The sequence below is a fragment of the Bison bison genome, unplaced genomic scaffold (assembly GCF_000754665.1).
Source record: "Bison bison bison isolate TAMUID 2011002044 unplaced genomic scaffold, Bison_UMD1.0 scf7180017864145, whole genome shotgun sequence".
NCBI lineage: Eukaryota > Metazoa > Chordata > Mammalia > Artiodactyla > Bovidae > Bison > Bison bison.
In genome coordinates, this window is record NW_011494717.1 from 415384 (window position 1) to 434577 (window position 19194).

General features: G+C 41.1%; 1 protein-coding gene across 3 annotated transcripts in view; it reads left to right on the top strand.

Annotated features, from left to right (window-relative positions):
- VSNL1 (visinin-like 1) overlaps positions 1–19194 on the top strand; it is a 121425-nt gene that overhangs the window by 20259 nt on the left and 81972 nt on the right. Inside the window, exon 1 of one of the 3 annotated variants that reach the window (XM_010840504.1) lies at positions 13592–13666. The exons of the other annotated variants lie outside the window; for them this stretch is intronic. The gene's annotated coding sequence lies outside the window, so the exon portion shown is untranslated. Of the gene's footprint in view, positions 1–13591; positions 13667–19194 lie in introns of those variants that run through there. 3 annotated transcript variants of the gene reach the window in all.

Below are 19194 nucleotides of genomic sequence, written 5' to 3' on the forward strand. Positions count from 1 at the left end.
CCACTAGACCATTGAGGTATGACCTAAATCAAATCCCTTATGATCATACAGTGGAAGTGAGAAATAGATTTAAGGGCCTAGATCTGATAGATAGAGTGCCTGATGAACTATGGAATGAGGTTCATGACATTGTACAGGAGACAGAGATCAAGACCATCCCCATGGAAAAGAAATGCAAAAAAGCAAAATGGCTGTCTGGGGAGGCCTTACAGATAGCTGTGAGAAGAAGAGAAGGGAAAAGCAAAGGAGAAAAGGAAAGATATAAGCATCTGAATGCAGAGTTCCAAAGAATAGCAAGGAGAGATAAGAAAGCCTTCCTCAGCGATCAATGCAAAGAAACAGAGGAAAACAACAGAATGGGAAAAACTAGAGAGCTCTTCAAGAAAATTAAAGATACCAAGGGAACATATCATGCAAAGATGGGCTCGATAAAGGACAGAAATGGTATGGGCCTAACAGAAGCAGAAGATATTAAGAAGAGGTGGCAAGAATACACAGAAGAACTATACAAAAAAGATCTTCACGACCTAGGTAATCACGATGGTGTGATCACTGACCTAGAGCCAGACATCCTGGAATGTGAAGTCAAATGGGCCTTAGAAAGCATCATACGAACAAAGCTAGTGAAGGTGATGGAATTCCAGTTGAGCTATTTCAAATCCTGAAAGATGATGCTGTGAAAGTGCTGCACTCAGTATGGCAGCAGGTTTGGAAAACTCAGCAGTGGCCACAGGACTGGAAAAGGTCAGTTTTCATTCCAATCCCAAAGAAAGGCAATGCCAAAGAATGCTCAAACTACCACACAATTGCACTCATCTCACACGCTATAGTAAAGTAATGCTCAAAATTCTCCAAGCCAGGCTTCAGCAATACATGAACTGTGAACTTCCAGATGTTCAAGCTAGTTTTAGAAAAGGCTGGGGAGCCAGAGATCAAATTGCCAGCATCTGCTAGATCATCGAAAAAGCAAGAGAGTTCCAGAAAAACATCTATTTCTGCTTTATTGACTATGCCAAAGCCTTTGACCATGTGGATCACAATAAGCTGTGGAAAATTCTGAAGGAGATGGGAATACCAGACCACCTGACCTGCCTCTTGAGAAACTTGTATGCAGGTAAAGAAGCAACAGTTAGAACTGGACATGGAACAACAGACTGGTTCCAAATAAGAAAGGAGTACGTCAAGGCTGTGTTATTGTCACCCTGCTTATTTAACTTATATGCAGAGTACATCATGAAAAATGCTGGGCTGGAGGAAGCACAAGCTGGAATCAAGATTGCTGGGAGAAATATCAATAACCTCAGATGTGCAGATGACACCACCCTTATGGCAGAAAGCGAAGAACTAAAGGGCCTCTTGATGAAAGTGAAAGAGGAGAGTGAAAAAGTTGTATTAAAGCTCAACATTCAGAAAACTAAGATCATGACATCCAGTCCCATCACTTTATGGGGAATAGATGGGGAAACAGTGGAAACAGTGTCACACTTCATTTTGGGGGACTCCAAAATCACTGCAGATGGTGATTGCAGCCATGAAATTAAAAGATGCTTACTCCTTGGAAGGAAAGTTATGACCAACCTAGACAGCATATTAGAAAAGCGGAGACACTTTGCCAACAAAGGTCCATCTAGTCAAGGCTATGGTTTTTCCTGTGGTCATGTATGGATGTGAGAGTTGGACTGTAAGAAAGCTGAGTGCCGAAAAATCGATGCTTTTGAGCTGTGGTGTTGGAGAAGACTCTTGAGAGTCCCTTGGACTGCAAGGAGATCCAACCAGTCCGTTCTAAAGGAAATCAGTCCTGGGTGTTCATTGGAAGGACTGATGCTAAAGCTGAAGCTCCAGTACTTTGGCCACCTCATGGGAAGAGTTGACTCATTGGAAAAGACTCTGATGCTGGGAGGGATTAGGGGCAGGAGGAGAAGGGGACAACAGAGGATGAGATGGCTGGATGGCATCACCGACTCAATGGACATGAGTTTGGGTGGACTCCAGGAGCTGGTAATGGACAGGGAGGCCTGGCGTGCTGTGATTCACGGGGTCGCAGAGTCGGACATGACTGAGCAACTGAACTGAACTGAACTGAAATGTACAGAGTAAACTAAAACAGCCACAATCCCTGCCGTTAGGCTTCCCAGGTGGCACAGTGATAAAAGAATCTGCCTACCAATGCAGGAGATGCAGCTTCGATCCTTGGGTCAGGAAATTCCTCCTGGAGAAGGAAATGGCAACTCACTCCAGTATTCTTGCCTAGAAAATGCCATGGACAGAGGAACCTGGTGGGCTGCAGTTCATGGGGTCACGAAGAGTTGGACAAGACTGAGCACGTGCATGCAAGCACGAGAATCACAAAATAGCCTAAAATTACAAGATTAAGTATCATGAAAGAAAAATACATGGTGCTGTAAGAAATGGTAATATGGAGATCTATTTTGAGCTGCATGAAGTAATAGATACCAGGGAAATCCACTGAGGTCTAGATTTCCAACTCACCCTCCTGGGATTGCCACTGAGACATGTTTACCGTGGCTGTGTCTTAGGAAGGTAATGAGTGCTGCATTTCTCTTTGAGAAGAGAGGAATGGGCCTTGCTTCCAGGTTTTAGCATCTCCCACTTTATCCATCACTCACAAGTCCCCCAGTAATAAGGACAACAGAGCTTTTGATGCCAGCTCATCTCTAAGAGAACCACACTCTCTGATGCATCATGCACTGTGACAGTGTCCAGATAACTTGCAAGCACCTGTGTGTCAAGTACTTCTCCCAAACCCTTGGTTGTTTTCATGGGGGCCTTTAAACACACCCAAATGCCTCTATAGTTCCACTAAGTTCCAGAAGTGGTTTTCATTGATTCAACAAGTGTTTATTAAGCACTTACAGTGTACTCTGAGGATACAAGACATTGTTCATACCCTCTCAGAACTGACACTCCAGTGGTGAAGATAGATGATAGTTGATAGTCTGATAAGAACGGTTGTGAGAGAAGCAGAGTGTGCTATGGGAAGACTTCTGGAATATACAGGACCCAGACCTCCCTTTAGGATGAGAGTTGGAAGTGGGATCACTTTGAGGACGCCAAGGCTATGAATTAGGAAGACAGTGGGAAAGAGGAGTAAGGACACTATTATTGACAGAAGGAGCAGGAACCACAGTTCAGTTACAATGATGGCAAGAAAATACTTTCAAATACGTGTGTTTGACATAAAGTGTTAAAGTTTATAGAATCTTAAATAAGATGAGCATGGTGTAATGGAAAGAACTGTGGGTTTTGTAATCAGGCTCTGTCACAAAATATTCCAAATTAGGTGAGTCATTTTATCATGAAATATTGATAATGATACCTATGGGACAGTATTATCATGATAATTAAATTACAGATATTACCACATAAGTATATATGATATCTAGACTTTAGAGGTAGTAGTAGTGATGGTTTCAATGATAAGATCAGTAATACTACATGGGGTTAATTTATATTGACATTATCAATTGTGTTTTTTTTTCTAACACTCACAACCCATGCTAAAGAACTTTTAATGTTCTGACTGCGAAGAAAATTTAGAAACAATAGGCAACAGGCCCACCATCACACAGCCAATAAGCGGCAAGACCAGAAAGTATGACGTCAGAGCCATTTCTTGAGTGCTCTCTATAGGCTGGCCCCAGTAGTCAACACACTGCTGTTATTATCATTATTTTAAGTTTCAAGTTCTTGAGAATATAACCAGAATTCTATTTAACATCTTGGCTCAGACGATAAAGAATCTGCCTGCAATTCAGGAGACTTGGGTTAAATCCCTGGGTCAGGGAGATCCCCTGGAGAAGGAAATGGCAACCCATTCCAGTATTCTTTTTTTTTTGCCACAGTGTTCTCTCTCTCTTTTTTTTTTTCCTCTCCAGTATTCTTGCCTGGGAAATGTCATGAACAGAGGAGGCTGGCGGGCTATAATCCATGGGATTGCAGAGTTAGACACAACTGAGTGATTTAACACTTTCATACTCTATTATGCTTTCTTTCTTTTTTTTTTTTTTTTTGAGCAAGAGCTTGCATTCCTAGAATTTACTAACAGACCAGCTAGAATTAGATTCAGCTTAAAATGACAGAGAACCCCAGATAACAATAAGTTAAAAGGAGAGTTTATTTCTCAATCGTATAAAAGAAATCCAGCAGTGGGCAGTACAAGGTTGATAGGGGAGCTTCACGAAGTTCTCAGGGGCTCAGTCTCCTTCTGCCCTTCACCTCTGCCATCCTTCACAGGTCGCTTCCATCTCTCGATCCGCCATGGCTGCAAGCCTCACATGTGCTTTCTACTAGCAAGAAGGAGAAGGGGGAGATAAAGGGTGCATCCTTTCCTTTTAAGGACCCTTGCCTAAGTCAGACCTGAAAATTGACATATGTGCCATTGGCCAGAATTCAATCACATTGAACAAAACCCCTGCTATAAATTAGGAGTTTTATTATTAAGGAAGAAGGACATTGATTTTGAAGGAAGCTGGAAACTTCTGCCGTGCTAGTAATAATAAAATTTTAGAATAAATATTTTAATTTAGATTATCAATTTTTATGTGTAATATTAAAAAATCAACACACACACAAAAATACATCTAAAGTTCTAATCAACAAAATTTTTATTAAAAACATTGTCCCAGGGGTCATAAAACTTTGGTATTTTTGCCTGGGCTTTACTCCTAGTTCTTTGTCTTGGTCAAATCACTTTCTCTTGCTGGGCCTCAGTTCATATGTAGAATAAGTAGGGTTAAACTAGGATATCTCTAAGATCTTTCCATCCCTACCTACTGTTATCAAATGTAATAGGTAAATCTCAAGGTCTTACCAGAATATTAAAGTGTTATAGAGCAAAAATCTTGCAATGAGCCACTTTTCTCAGAAATAGACACAGATTTATTACTGTATATTTATACTTGGGGGCTTCCCTGCTGGCTCACATGGTAGAGAATCTGCCTGCAGTGCAGGAGACCCAGGTTCAATCCCTTGGTTGGGAAAATTCCCTAGAGAAGGAAATGGCAATCTATTCCAGTATTCTCGCCAGGAGAATTCCATGGACAGTGGAGCCTGGCAGACTACAGTCCATGGGGTCACAAAGAGTTGATATGACTGAGTGACTAACACTTTCATTTTCATTTATACCTTGTCTTCACTCAGAAAAAAATTAAAGATTCATATTGTTCTTTATTTGTGCAAAAGCAATATGATGACAAAATAAGCAGAATAAACACTGAGAAAGAGATTAAGTTATCAGTTTTTTTTGAGGGGGGGCTCAGCTTAAAGTGAAAGTGAAAGTCACTCAGTCGTGTCCAATGCTCTGCAACCCCATGAACTATACAGTCCATGGAATTTTCCAGGCCAGAATACTGGAGTGGGTAGCCTTTCTCTTCTCCAGGGGATCTTCCTAACCCAGCGATCGAACCCAGGTCTCCCACATTGCAGGTGGATTCTTTGCCAGCTGAGCCACAAGAGAAGCCCAAGAATACCGGAGTGGGTAGCCTCTCCTTTCAGCAGATCTTCCCGACCCAGGAATCGAACCAGGGTCTCCTGCATTGCAGGAGAATGCTTTATCAACTGAGCTGTCATGGAAGCCTTACTGAGCTTATTTAGAGAAAATCCAAAGTTTCAAGTAGAGACAAAAATTAGTAAATATTAGGAGGCTGGATGCAAGATAAATTACAAAAATAAATAGACTTTTCTTTTAGTCTATCAAAAAAGCTTTCAGAAATGAAAATTGGAAAAATATTCTATGTTCAATAACAACAAATACAAATATTTAGGATTAAAAATTTTAAGAAAGGCAAATACTTTTTGGATGTTAACTATCTGAAACAAATCTGTTATCAGTAGATTTTTGAAGTTGCCTCTTCAGGCCTCAGAATTTCTTCTGTGAGAGTGTGACAGTTAATCCAACTCAATAAACATTAATTGATTAATTCCGCTTAGCAGATTTTAATTGAGTGCTTATTATGTGCCAAACTTCCCTGGTGGTTCAGACTTTAAAGCGTCTGCCTATAATGCAGGAGACCCAGGTTCAATCCCTGGGTCGGGGAGATCTCTGAAGAAGGGAATGGTAACCCACTCCAGTATTCTTTCCACCCCCCACTGCCCCCCACCAAAAAAAAGTCCTAAGGACTTTCCTGGTGGCTCAGATGGAAAAGCGTCTGTCTACAATGTGGGAGACCCTGGTTCAATCCCTGGGTTGGGAAGATCCCCTGGAGAAGGAAATGGCAATCCACTCCAGTACTATTGCCTGGAAAATCCATGGACAGAGGAGCCTGGTAGGCTACAGTCCATGGGGTTGCAAAGAGTCGGACACGACTGAGCGACTTCACTTTCACCTTCTTACGTGCCAAGCCCTGTAGTGGAAAATTTAGAAGTGGGAAAAAAGAACAAACCAACAACCTAGAGTCTTTCATGGAGCTTATAGTAAGGAAAATACAACAAACAAATGATTAAGAACTGATCAGGCGGTGGGTTTGGGAGAAGCAGAGATTATGCTCCTATGGGCATGTATAGCAAAGAGATTAACTTAATCTAAGGAATTTAGGGCAGATTTATGCTGCAATCTAAAGTAAGAGTAGGGGCTTCCCAGGTGGCTCAGTGTTAAAGAACCCACCTACCAATACAGGAGATGCAGGTTCCATCCCTGGGTGGGGAAGATATTCTGGAGAAGGAAGTAGCAACCCAGTCCAGGATTCTTGCCTGGAGAATCCCCTAGACAAAGGAGCCTGGCAGGCTACAGTCCATGGGGTTGCAAAGATTCCAACATGACTTGGCAACTAAACAACAGCAATGAAGTAAGAGTGGGAGTCAGCCAGGTGAAGGAGGCACAGAAAGAGCGCTCCCAACACAGATAATAGCAAGTGCAAAAAGCTGGATTCGAAAGTGAACCTGGTGGGAGACAGCAACTCCAAAGAGTGACAAACAGCCAGATTTCATATTGTGATGAATCTTATGAGGACTGTTCAGAGTTTTATTTTGTTTTTGCTTTTTTTTTAACTGGGTCCTAAGAGGAATAGTGAAGAACGGAATCCTCATGTGCTGCAGTCCATGGGGTTGCAGAGTCAGGCATGGAAATGACTAGGCAACGGAACAACAACAAAGAAGAAAACGGAAACCATGGAAGGTTTTTGAAAGGAAATGACTTAATCAGACTCACATTTGCAAAAGATCCTTCTGGAGAATGAATTAGGGAGGAGCTAAACGTAAACAAACCAGTTTGGAGACAATTATAATTGTCCATGTGAGAAGTGATATTGGCTTGGGCTGAAATTGTGCAGTGCAGATTCAGAGACTTGTACAAACTTGGGAAATATTTAGGAGGTAGATCACATTGGAGCATGACTGAATTTGTGAAGAGAGAGAGGATGATATTGTGTTCATGGAAGATTGGGTTGATGGGATAATTCATCAGATAGAGAATGAATGTTGAATATCTATTCTTTTTTGTAACTCTTAACTGTACAGCCCAGAAGTTAATAGAGAAAATGGCACTCCTTTTATGTTGTTCTAGAAAGGTATTTGTTGTTGTCTAGTCACTAAGTCGTATCCGACTCCTTGCAACCCCATGGACTGTAGCCTGCCAAACTCCTCTCTCCATGGGGTTTTTCAGGCAAGAATACAGGAGTGGGTTGCCATTTCCTTCTCCAGGGGATCTTCCAGACTCAGGGATTGAACCCACGTCTCCTGCTTGGCAGGCAGATTCTTTACCACTGAGTCACCTGGGAAGCCCCAAAGATGGTTTGTTGTTATTTTTGCTAAGTTATGTTCAACTCTTGACGACCCAATGGACTGTAGCCTGCCAGGCTCCTCTATCCATGGGATTCCCAGACAGGAATGCTGGAGTGGGTTGCCATTACTCATCAGAATAAAAAATGTAACTCAACACCAAACCCTCTAATCAAACCAGCAGGGTCTTCAGTACCCTACCCTTCAGAATTAATATTCTTTTCTATTGAGGATAAATTCAAACTTATTAAGGTTTTCATCAGGTCTACAGTTGGTCAGGCATTCCTAATTTTTTCCAGCCCTACTTTACACTCCTAGGACTTCTTTATAATACTAGAGCTTTTTCAAGTCTCAAAGTTAATCATTGTGATTTCATTATTAGTCAATTGAAAGAACACAGAGTGATACATAGCTACTATAAAATTCAGTAATGCTTAAAATTCATGTATTATTAATAGCAGTAGCATTGACATATATTTGAAAATAATGCAATGATATATGAAAGACACACTATGCCATTTACAAGGCTTAGTTTTCACATGTGTTCACAGACCAAAATGTATCTTTCAGATGATTAAAAAAGTTTTTGTTTTACATAAAAGAATGCTGCTGTTAACATGAAAGAATCAATTTTTGCTCCCTCACGGTGGCATTTAGACCGGGCCATGAGATTACATAAGCAGGTATTCTCTCAGCTGCGGCATAAATTTAGAACCTAGAAGCTCTCTCCAGTCAGGGCATACATTGCATTAAAGCAGTGTTATCTGTCTCTGAACATTGAATTTATACAAAGAATACTTATTTTAAGAATGAGCGTCAGAACTAGACCTAAGGAGCCATCAGGAACCAGCAGAACTCTGAGGACTTGCTGTTATCTCCTTTTCTTGGTCTTGTGGAATCCAAGATGTTCTTCTGTCTATACATAGCATCTCAGCCACTCTCTCTGCAGTTTAGCTTTGGGATCACTATTGACGAAGGATCCAGTACCATCTGCTTTCCATTCCAAATCCCTGAAAGTGTAAGTCTGATGACTTTTATCTCTATTTGCACAGCCCTTCCCACCATCCAGCGTCATTGATTGACCTGTGCTGTGCCAGCTTTGATTGGATTTTTAGGTCATCTCTGCCTAAAAACACCTTAACAGTACTTCCCTGAATATGAAATCAGATAAGACCATCTCAGCTAAAAGAAGAGATGGGACATATTAATAGTAACATGTCCAGTATATCTAGTGAGGAATAACCAGGAAGGGGAAGATGCAGAAGGATGGGAACTATTTCATGACAAAAGTAATTCAGGCACTTCCCATGCATCCATAACAGAACATATTATCTTCAGAACAAAACCAGAGGGTTTATAAAATTCTGTACTTAACTGAAGAGAACAGTGGAGCTTTGAGGGAATGAACAATGTGCTTGGTCATCCAGCAGACCCAGGCCTTTTTGACTCCCGAACTTAAACTTTTTGCAGACCCCTTCTAACCTGGAGTGTTTAGCTGTCCCTGGCATCAGTCAGTATTATATGTTTAATTCTGGGGAGAACACTTGTTAATCAGTTCAACTTGTTTAAATTTAGGTCAGTCAAGACAACTCTAAAGACATTAAGCAAATATATAATTGCTAAACATTTGAGAATTGCCTGTGTGCTATCTAAATGTGTAAGTCCTTTAAGAGTAATGTTTGGGGGTTTCATTATAAAGATAATATTTGACAATGATAAGAATCTGAAAAATTCTAACATGGAAAGAAATTTAAATCATCATCTTAATATTCAAAGTTAATTATTATGATTATTCGACATTTTCTTTCTGATCTTTTTTCTATACGCTTACTTCTTTACATTGTTGTGATATAAAGAAAATTTACCCTCTTCTAAGTATTCCTTTTTAAAACAAATTCTTCTAATAGCACGTGTTTTTCAAGAGTCATGCTCTTCTCTGTTTTCTTTTATCTAGTCTTCTTCCATACTTCAGAAGTGATTTCAGTTAGGTTTAGGAAATGTATCAAATACAGTGAAATAAAACAGTAAAAAAAAAGTTAATTAGAAAAGAGAGGTTTCAAAAAAGGAAAACAAGGAAGTTTTTCTGTGTGGCCTGGCAAGCTCCTCTCTACCTTCCTTGAGTCCTCTGACCCAAAATATGCTGCTAATAAGCTGAAAGAAACTGTGCCTAGATAGTTGGCCAAGGATTATGTTCCATTTTGGCAATGAAACACATATTTATCATTAAGTGGACTTTATTACACCATTCCATGAGACTATTCAGAGTGACCTTTACAAAATTATCCCAATACTCATGCTTACAGTTCTGGAAAAACAACAACAGCAACTACAAGCAATTACATACTCATTTAATGTGTTTAGTACAATGGCAGGAAACCAGATGGACTCAAAGAGTTGCCATCATTCCAACTTTATTGATTCAGCACCTCAAAAGGTCAGAATCTCTCAGAATGTCTTGCCAATGTTTCATTAAACTGTTGTATCTAATATTTCCATTCACAGATGAAAGTTGAGCTTCCCAGGTGGTGCTAGTAGTAAAGAACCCTTCTGCCAATGAAGGAGACATAAGACACGTGGGTTCGATCCCTCAGTCAGGAAGATCCCCTGAAGGACAGCATGGTAACCCACTCCAGTATTCTTGCTGAAGAACCCCATGGACAGAGGAGCCTGTGGGCTGTAGTCCATAGGGTTGCAAAGAGTCGGACACAGCTGAAACAACTTAGCACACGTGCACAGATGAAAATTGAAATTTTATAAAATCAGTTTAAAAGCACTCACTGAATGCCCATATGATAAGGATATTTGATGAACAAAACTGGGTGTCCATCTTCAAAGCATTCCAAGAGTCTAGTCAAGTCAGGCGAGGAAACAAGTAATTGTAATGCACAAAAACTACCTAGAAAGTGTTAACTGTAGATGCAATTGTAGCACCAACAAAACAGTCATGAAACTATGGAAATTAACTTGATTTCCATTTTGCTTTGTGCTACCAATTTGTATACCACAAAAATGAAACCACATGAGAATTACCAGTGGAGAATAAGAGAAATATCTTTTTTCCCTAGACTTAAAATGGACATGCTTTAAAGTATTCACTAAAATTCTTAGAGTCTGGCACAATTTTCTCCTCATTATTCTGCCACATATTTTCTTTGAAATAAATGTGATTACTCTGTATAAAAGCTGAAAGAAAACATCATTATTCAAAATTATAATGGCACCCAAGCCATTTGATTAGTTAATTTTCTGCAATGGAGTGTACCTAAGAAAAAGTCAGTTGGGATTTGAGATAAATCTGAATTATAGAATAAAGGAAAATAAATTACTTTTTTGTTGTGAAAAATTTCAAACATCCAGAAAAATTTAGCGAGTAGTATGACAGATATCCATTGACCTACTACCTAGAATTCAGAAATATTATTGCCATCTCATGTTTTGAAATGATCATCATTTTCCTTCTCAATCCCACTCACCTCCTTTCTTCCTCAGAAAAATCATTCTGTTATTTGCTATGCATTTTCTTCTTGAATACCTTTATTCTTTTGACCAGTTATGTATATCTCTATAGTATCAGTTTGGCTCTTTGATGTTTAAGTAGATGACATCATAATGCATGTGTCATTCTCCAACTCCTCTCAAAAATATTTTTAGATTACCATTTTTATTCATATAATATCTTCGTTCTTTTTGACTACTTTATAGTGTTTCATCATGTGACTATACTTCAAATTAATTAATCATTTGCTATTTCCCTGGTGGCTCAGTGGTAAAGAATCTCCTGGCAATGCAGGAGACATGTGTTCAATCCTTGGGTCAGGAAGATCCCCTGGAGCAGAAAATGGTTACCCTCTCCAGTATTCTTGCCTGGAGAATCCCCATGGACAGAGGAGCCTGTGGGCTACAGTCCATGAGGTCACAAAAGAGTCAAACACAACTTAGAAACTAAACAACAACAAATCTGATGAACATTTAAGTTATTGTCACATTTTTTTTTTTTTACTTTGGTATTACAGATTTGTAGTGTACATCTTTTTCACACGTCCCCTTGTGTACTTGTGTGAGTTTCTCTAAGGTTTATATGTCTAAATGGAATTGCTGCGTGCATGATAAGTTGCTTCAGTTGTGTCTGACTCTGTGACCCTCTGGACTGTAGCCCGAAAATCTCCTCTGTCCATAGGATTCTCAGGCAAGGATACTGGGGTGTCTGTCCTCCTCTAGGGTGTCTTTCCATGCCCTCCTCCAGGGTATCTTCCTGACCCAGGGATTGAACCCACGTCTCTTATGTCTCCTTCATTGACAGGTGGGTGAAAGTGAAAGTAGCTCAGTCATGACCAACTCTTTGAGACCCCGATGGACTATACAGTCCGTGGAATTCTCTAGTCCAGAATACTAGAGTGGGAAGCCATTCCTTTCTCCAGGGGATCTTCCCAACTCAGGTCTCCCGCATTGCAGGTGGATTCTTTACTGGCTGAGCCACCAGGGAAGCCCAAGAATACCAGAGTGGGTAGCCTATCCCTTCTCCAGTGGATCTTCCCAACCCAGGAATCGAACCGGCGTCTCCTGCGTTGCAGGCAGATTCTTTACCAACTGAGCTATGAGGGAAGCCCAGCACCATATATATATAAAATAGCTATTAGCATTTTGTCTGGCATATTTTCAGTTTCTAATAGTTTTCTTTCATTTAATTTTATATTAAAGTGTTTATTTTAAATGGTAATGATGTGTTAAAAGATGTACATGGTGTGGTTCTGACTTCCTTTTTGCACCAAATGGCTATCAAGTGATGGTGATAGCATCCCTTACAAAATTATATTTTCTTTTCCCCTTGCTCTGAAAAGCTTCCTTGATCATACATTAAGTAATTATGTATAGCCAGATCTATTTCTAGACTCTCCGCTCTGTTATGCTGATGTATAAGTCTATTTTTGTACCAGTAAATCCTTCACTTATATGAGGAGAGCTCAAATTTCCTCTCTAGAACCTTTGCTTCTCCAGCCTAAACATTCCCAGTTCCTTCAATTGCTGCCCTTGTATTTAGCAACCAAGCCCTCCCCCAACCCCATGAGGGCCAAAGCCCAGCAACTGGGAGGTAGCTGACTAGGATGACCAGTACCTTTAAGTTGACTCATTTAGGTAAAGAAGTACATAGATCAGGGCAGCATCCAGGCAAGAAAGGAGAATAATGAACGCTTACATTAAAATAATAGTTTTTCCCCTGGCAAGAACTTTCTTGTTTCTCATCTCCTTTAATAAGCAGAATAGCTAACAGAGGGTAAGAGCCTTCTAGGGTTCAAATCCCACTGTTTTCTTGTAGTGTGACCTTGGACAAGTTTGTTAAATTCTCTGAGCCTTATTTTCCTTGACTCTAAAATGAAGATATACATGGCATCTACTTTAAATTATTGTAAAGATGAAGTGCATAATCCATGAATGAACACATGGTAAGTACTTGCTAATATAAGCCAGGATTGTTACTGCTAAAATATCAGTGAAATAGATTTATTATTTCATTTAGTTTTTGTTGTTGTTGTTTAGTTGCTAAGTCATGTCTGAGTGTTTGCGACCCTATGGACTGTAGCCTGCCAGGCTCCTCTGTCCATGGAATTTTCCAGGCAAGAATACTGGAGTGGCTGGCCATTTCCTTCTCCAGGGGATCTTTGACCCAGGGATCGAACCCATGTCTCCTGCATCAGCAAGGCAAATTCTTTACCACTGAGCCATTTAGCATTTGGAGATAATTTAAAGTTGGATGAATGGGAAAGATTAAATAACTTTCCTGAAGGCTGGAGGTGGAGATCTTACCTCATGTGTCTAACTCCAAGGTCTGGGCTGTTTCTCGTAGATAACACTACCGCACGGCATGATGTTAGATACTTAGAACTGGTTCTTTGGGTTCGGCGACGGTTACATAAGTGAAGCTGCAAATTCTTAGGTAAATATAAGGTTCAAATATATGATTATCTTGAGATTTCCTTTTGGTTTCAACATGAAAAGCCATTAGATTAACAGGAAGCAGATATACAGTTTGATCTTAATCTATAAATTTGCTGATGTGGAAACCTAGTCTTTTCAAACTGAGTATTACTCCACCTTGGGGAAGGCAATGGCACCCCACTCCAGGACTCTTGCCTGGAAAATCCCATGGATGGAGGAGCCTGGTAGGCTGCAGTCCATGGGGTCACAAAGAGTCGGACACGACTGAGCAACTTCACTTTCACTTTTCACTCTCATGCATTGGAGAAGGAAATGGCAACCCACTCCAGTGTTCTTGCCTGGAGAATCCCAGGGACGGTGGATCTGGTGGGCTGCCGTCTATGGGGTCGAGAAGAGTCGGACACGACTGAAGCGACTTAGCAACAGCAGCAGCAGCATTACTCTACCTGCAGCTCCAGGCGGCAGTGACATAGGTCCAGAAGCATTTGTCATCCCCACAGGGTGCCAGGGGAAGCAGCATTTCCACTCCTTCAGCACATGTTACCTGTGCACTCAGAAGGCCCAGGGCCAGGAGGGAGGCGGGGAGAAAGGGCCATGTTAGCAGCCTGTGCACGCAACTGCCAAGTCAAACAGCACCAGAAGGTCTAATTTTAGCCCTCTCAGCCTTGGCATTGTCCCTTTTAGCCAAGATATTTTTCCTGCACCACGAAAAAGTGCTTTGTTCCAGCCTTACTGGGTGCTTCACAAAGACCCAGCAAGGACGGGGTGAGCGTAATTCAGAGCTGGAAATACATTAGAGATAGGAACCTCGATGGGAGGGTCAGCTCTCTCTGCTGGCAATTTTGGGTAAATATGCTCTTTCCATTCCCCTTCCAAAACCCCGAGGTGGGCGCTGTGGTTTCCTCCTCTTCTCTGGCTGCTTTGTGAAGCTTCTGATGGCTGCTCATCCCTAGGTGTCTTTGCTCCTTCTTGCTGGGACTTGCAAGTCACTCTCTCTTCATTCCTGCCTAATAAAGCCCACTCCTTTCCATATGCCTGGGTCTTATTTTCTCTCCTGAGGTGTCCTGGAAAGTGCCTACATGGAGAGCTAGAAACACTTGCCCATTTCGCAAACTGCCTCTGTGGTTTGTCCCAGTGAATTAGGTGAATTCTTTCATAGAACTTTTGGAGATGAGAAAATGGAAGTTCAAAGAGGAAGCCAACTTACAGGAAAACATGGGCAGAGTTGGGACTGAAAACCCAGCTCTCATGTTTTAAGAAAAGGCATGATCACATTAATCTATCAAAGCCCAGAAAACCCATACAGGTCTTTGGGGAGGCCCTGGGTACTTTTCCTGAGGATGTCAATGGGTTTCACGGCCAAAAGTTCTGGATTGAGAACCCTGGGTAGTGGTCTTTTGTTGTTGGTGTTTAATCGCTCAGTCCTGTCTGACTCTTCTGTGACTCCATACACTGTAGCCCGCCAGGCTGTCTCCTCTGTCCATGGAATTCTCCAGACAAAAGTACTAGAGTGGGTTGCCGTTTCCTTCTCTCGGGGATCTTCTGACCCAGGGATTGAATCCACATCTTGTGAATTTGCAGGTGGGTTCTTTACCCCTGAGCCACAAGGGAAGCTCCATGGTGGTCTTCACCTTCAGGCAAATCACCATTTCCTTATTTCTTAGGAAGATGGCAGGGAAGCTTCATCCCAGACACATCCAGAGATACCACTACTTCCAAAACCTTTGTAAGGGAGGAAAAATAATTCTCTTTCTGCCCTATGGGTCCTTGGTTAAGATAGATTAACTGGAGAAAAACAGAAGTTTAATAACATGTATAACTCCTTATACAAGCAAAATATTCAAAAAACTGAGGAACTCTCTGGAATAGTCCAAACCATGCCCTTAAATACCATCTCCAGCTAAGGATAAAGAAGATATTGGTGGGAAGGAAAGCTAGATGTGGGATACTATGGCAGGGGTGGGCAAAGCTCAGTAAACAGGGTATGGTGATGCAGATTTAAGTCAGTTGCCTTCTCCACTGAGTTCCTGGAGATTTAGTCATTGTCCTCTTCTGCTTAGAGAGGGAGACACCTTACAAATGGAGATATCCCTCAGAGATGTAAATGTCTGTTTCAGAAGAGTAACTTCTATTTGGTTTTCAGAGATTCTCCTATGTCTGGTGTTTATTAAAAGTAATCAGCCTAAAATAATCCTTATGCCAAAGAGGCATGTTTTGAGTGACAAATTCTATTCCTCTTCACCTCAGAGACTCTGACACACAGGGTTCGCCTCCCAACCTGTATCTCCCATCACTGCCTCTCCAGGGTGAATGTGGGTGAGGAGGCGACAGACTCGGGGTTCTTCTGAGCTTCTCTTCCATGTTCATCCCTTCACCCAGAGCTAACCCTGGCTTCAGAGCTAAAGGTTTGTTGTCTCCCCACACCTGGGCTTCCTCAAGGGTAAAGTGATTATCATGTTCTCCTTAGCATCCAGTTCAGACTGAACCCTGAAATATTGCTGTGAATTAATTGTTTGAAGAAAAAGTGGCTTTAACTGAAAGTACCATAAAAGTTCTCTTTCCACAGTTCCTGAGACTGATTGTTTTGTTAACAAAAGACATTTCATTTGTTAGTTGAAATTATTTATGTACTTTCTCTCTGATTATAAATGTTATATATACACATTACAAAAATTCCAGAACGATTCTGAGCAGTGAAATATTACCATTCTACTGCCAGCAGTAATAATAACTACTGTTAAGACTTCATCATAAATGATGTACTGCCCTAACTTTCAGTGCACAATAACTTGAGCTTGAGCACGTACAGAGTAAAAGCAAGACAATACGACATACACTGTTTTATGACTTGTGTTTTCTACTTAAGAGTTTACTGCAATGTCTTCTCTCTTTTTTTTCTTTTTTGGATCTCAAGAGCACACTTATGATAATCATATTCCTCTGTTCATGGCATGCAATCATCGTCTATATTACAAAGTCCCTCTGGTGTTTTATTACATATTTTTATCTTCTGCACTCACTTCCATTCTTCTCCTCCATTCTATTTTATTTAATGCATTTCTCAGTGAGTTTTTATCCTTGCATATATACATTTGTTTTGTTTATTTGTGTGTTTTAATTTAAATAAATGACACTGACGCAATACTAATTCATCCCAATCAACATAGATCTACATTACCACTTGTAATGGCTTTGTCATTTCCATTGTATAGTTCTACCAAAATCTATTTAACCAGTTGGTTTTTTTGTTTTGATGGATACTTAGGTTATTTTTTTTAAATGTTTTTCTAAAATTATTTTAAACAATGATGGGGCAAACATTCTTTTGTATATGTCTCTGCAGAATTGTGATTATTTCCTTGCAATAATTTTGTGGGACCACTTTGTGAAAAATCCTTCATTCAGTTTTTTCATTTTTCATCTCCTAAAGTAGTTTTGTTACTGATTCCTAGAAGTTCCCCACCACCACCCCCCAATCCTCTTTCACTCTCTCTTTCTCCCAAAACTTTGCTGGTCTTTCTCTAATGGCACTAAGCACAGTTATTTTTGATCTGTTTCTTGCTTTTCATTCAGCTAATAAGCTCTAGCTCCTTGTCGACAGAGATCACGTCATAATTAATTGATCCGACAACATTTTCTGGGCACCTGTTCAGAGCTAGGCTCTGAACTGGATGCCAAGGGGAACATGACGGTCTATTTCCCCTTGAGGAAGCCTAGGTCTGATGAGACAGCAGACATGCCTTATGGTGACCACGTCATGGGCAGGTGGTGTGGTAACAGCAGTGTGTACAAGAGTCAAGGTGAGAAAGAGGAAACCAGACAACAAAGTCACTGACGAAGATCCCCATCTGTGTCTGGAGTAGACATTGGATTAACTGGCAGACCAAAGTGGACCTGATGGGACTGCCCTCAAAGTAAAAGAAACAGCTCGTGAACAGCCAGAGACGTTCAAAATGGTAAAGGAAGTTGGAGCACAGGGTGGGAGGGTGGACAGAAAGGTTCCTGGGTGGGGGCCAGAGTAGGTCCAGGTGAGGACTGAGTCAGAATAAGGACAATGGGAGGCCACTGTGGGGTAAGGCAGAGCAGTGATGTGATTGGATTTCAGGTTTTAGAGAAAAGGTCACTTTGTCTGTAGTGTGGAAGATGGATTTCAGGAGAGCAACACAGATGGATTTCAGTAGAGGCTGTTGTAGTAATCAAAGTGAGAGATGATCCTGTCCTGAACTAAAGTAGAAGCAACAGAGAGAAGCAGATGGAACTTAAGAGACAGTTAGGAAGTAGCATCTACACAATATTTAACTGGATGATGGACTAGATATAGCATTACGAAGAAGAGGACAGAGTCCTGGGTAACCCCCAGGCTACGTAAGAGACCCTGGGTAGGCGGTGAGGCCATTTACACAGTGAGGAGCACAGGAAGATATGTGGAGTTTGATATGGTTGTAGGACAAAGGTAGAGGGTATGTTCTCCAGTGTTCGGGAAAGGCTCACCATAAAATGAGATTTGAGAATCAGTTCCAGTTCCAGTTCAGTTGCTCAGTCGTGTCCAACTCTTTGCAACCCCATGAACCACAGCATGCCAGGCCTCCCTGTCCATCACCAACTCCTGGAGTCTACCCAAACCCATGTCCATTGAGTCAGTGATGCCATCCAACCATCTCATCCTCTGTCGTCCCCTTCTCCTACCCTCAATCTTTCCTAGCACCAGGGTCTTTTCAAATGAGTCAGCTCTTCGCATCAGGTGGCCAAATTATTGGAGTTTCAGCTTTAACATCAGTCCTTCCAATGAACACCCAGGACTAATCTGCTTTAGGATGGACCGGTTGGATCTCCTTGCAGTCCAAGGGACTCTCAAGAGTCTTCTCCAACACCACAGTTCAAAACCATCAATTCTTCAGCGCTCAGCTTTCTTTTTAGTTCAACTCTCATATCCATACATGACTACTGGAAAAACCACAGCCTTGACTAGATGGACCTTGTTTGACAAAGTAATTTCTCTGCTTTTTAACATGCTGTCTAGGTTTGTCATAACTTTCCTTCCAAGGAGTAAGTGTCTTTTAATTTCATGGCTGCAATCACCATCTGCAGTGACTTTGCAGCCCAGAAAAGTAGTCTCTCACTGTTTCCCCATCTATTTGCCATGAAGTGATGGGACCAGATGCCATGGTCTTCGTTTTCTGAATGTTGAGCTTTAAGCCAACTTTTTCACTCTCCTCTTTTAATCAAGAGGCTCTTTAGTTCTTCTTCGCTTTCTGCCATAAGGGTAGTGTCATCTGCATATCTGAGGTTATTGATATTTCTCCCGGCAATCTTGATTCCAGCTTGTGCTTCCTCCAGCCCAGCATTTCTCATGATGTACTTGGCATATAAGTTAAATAAGCAGGGTGACAGTATACAGCCTTGACGTACTGCTTTTCCTATTTGGAACAAGTCTGTCGTTCCATGTCCAGTTCTAACTGTTGCTTCCTGACCTGCATACAGGTTTCTCAAGAGGCAGGTCAGGTGGTCTGGTATTCCCATGTCCTT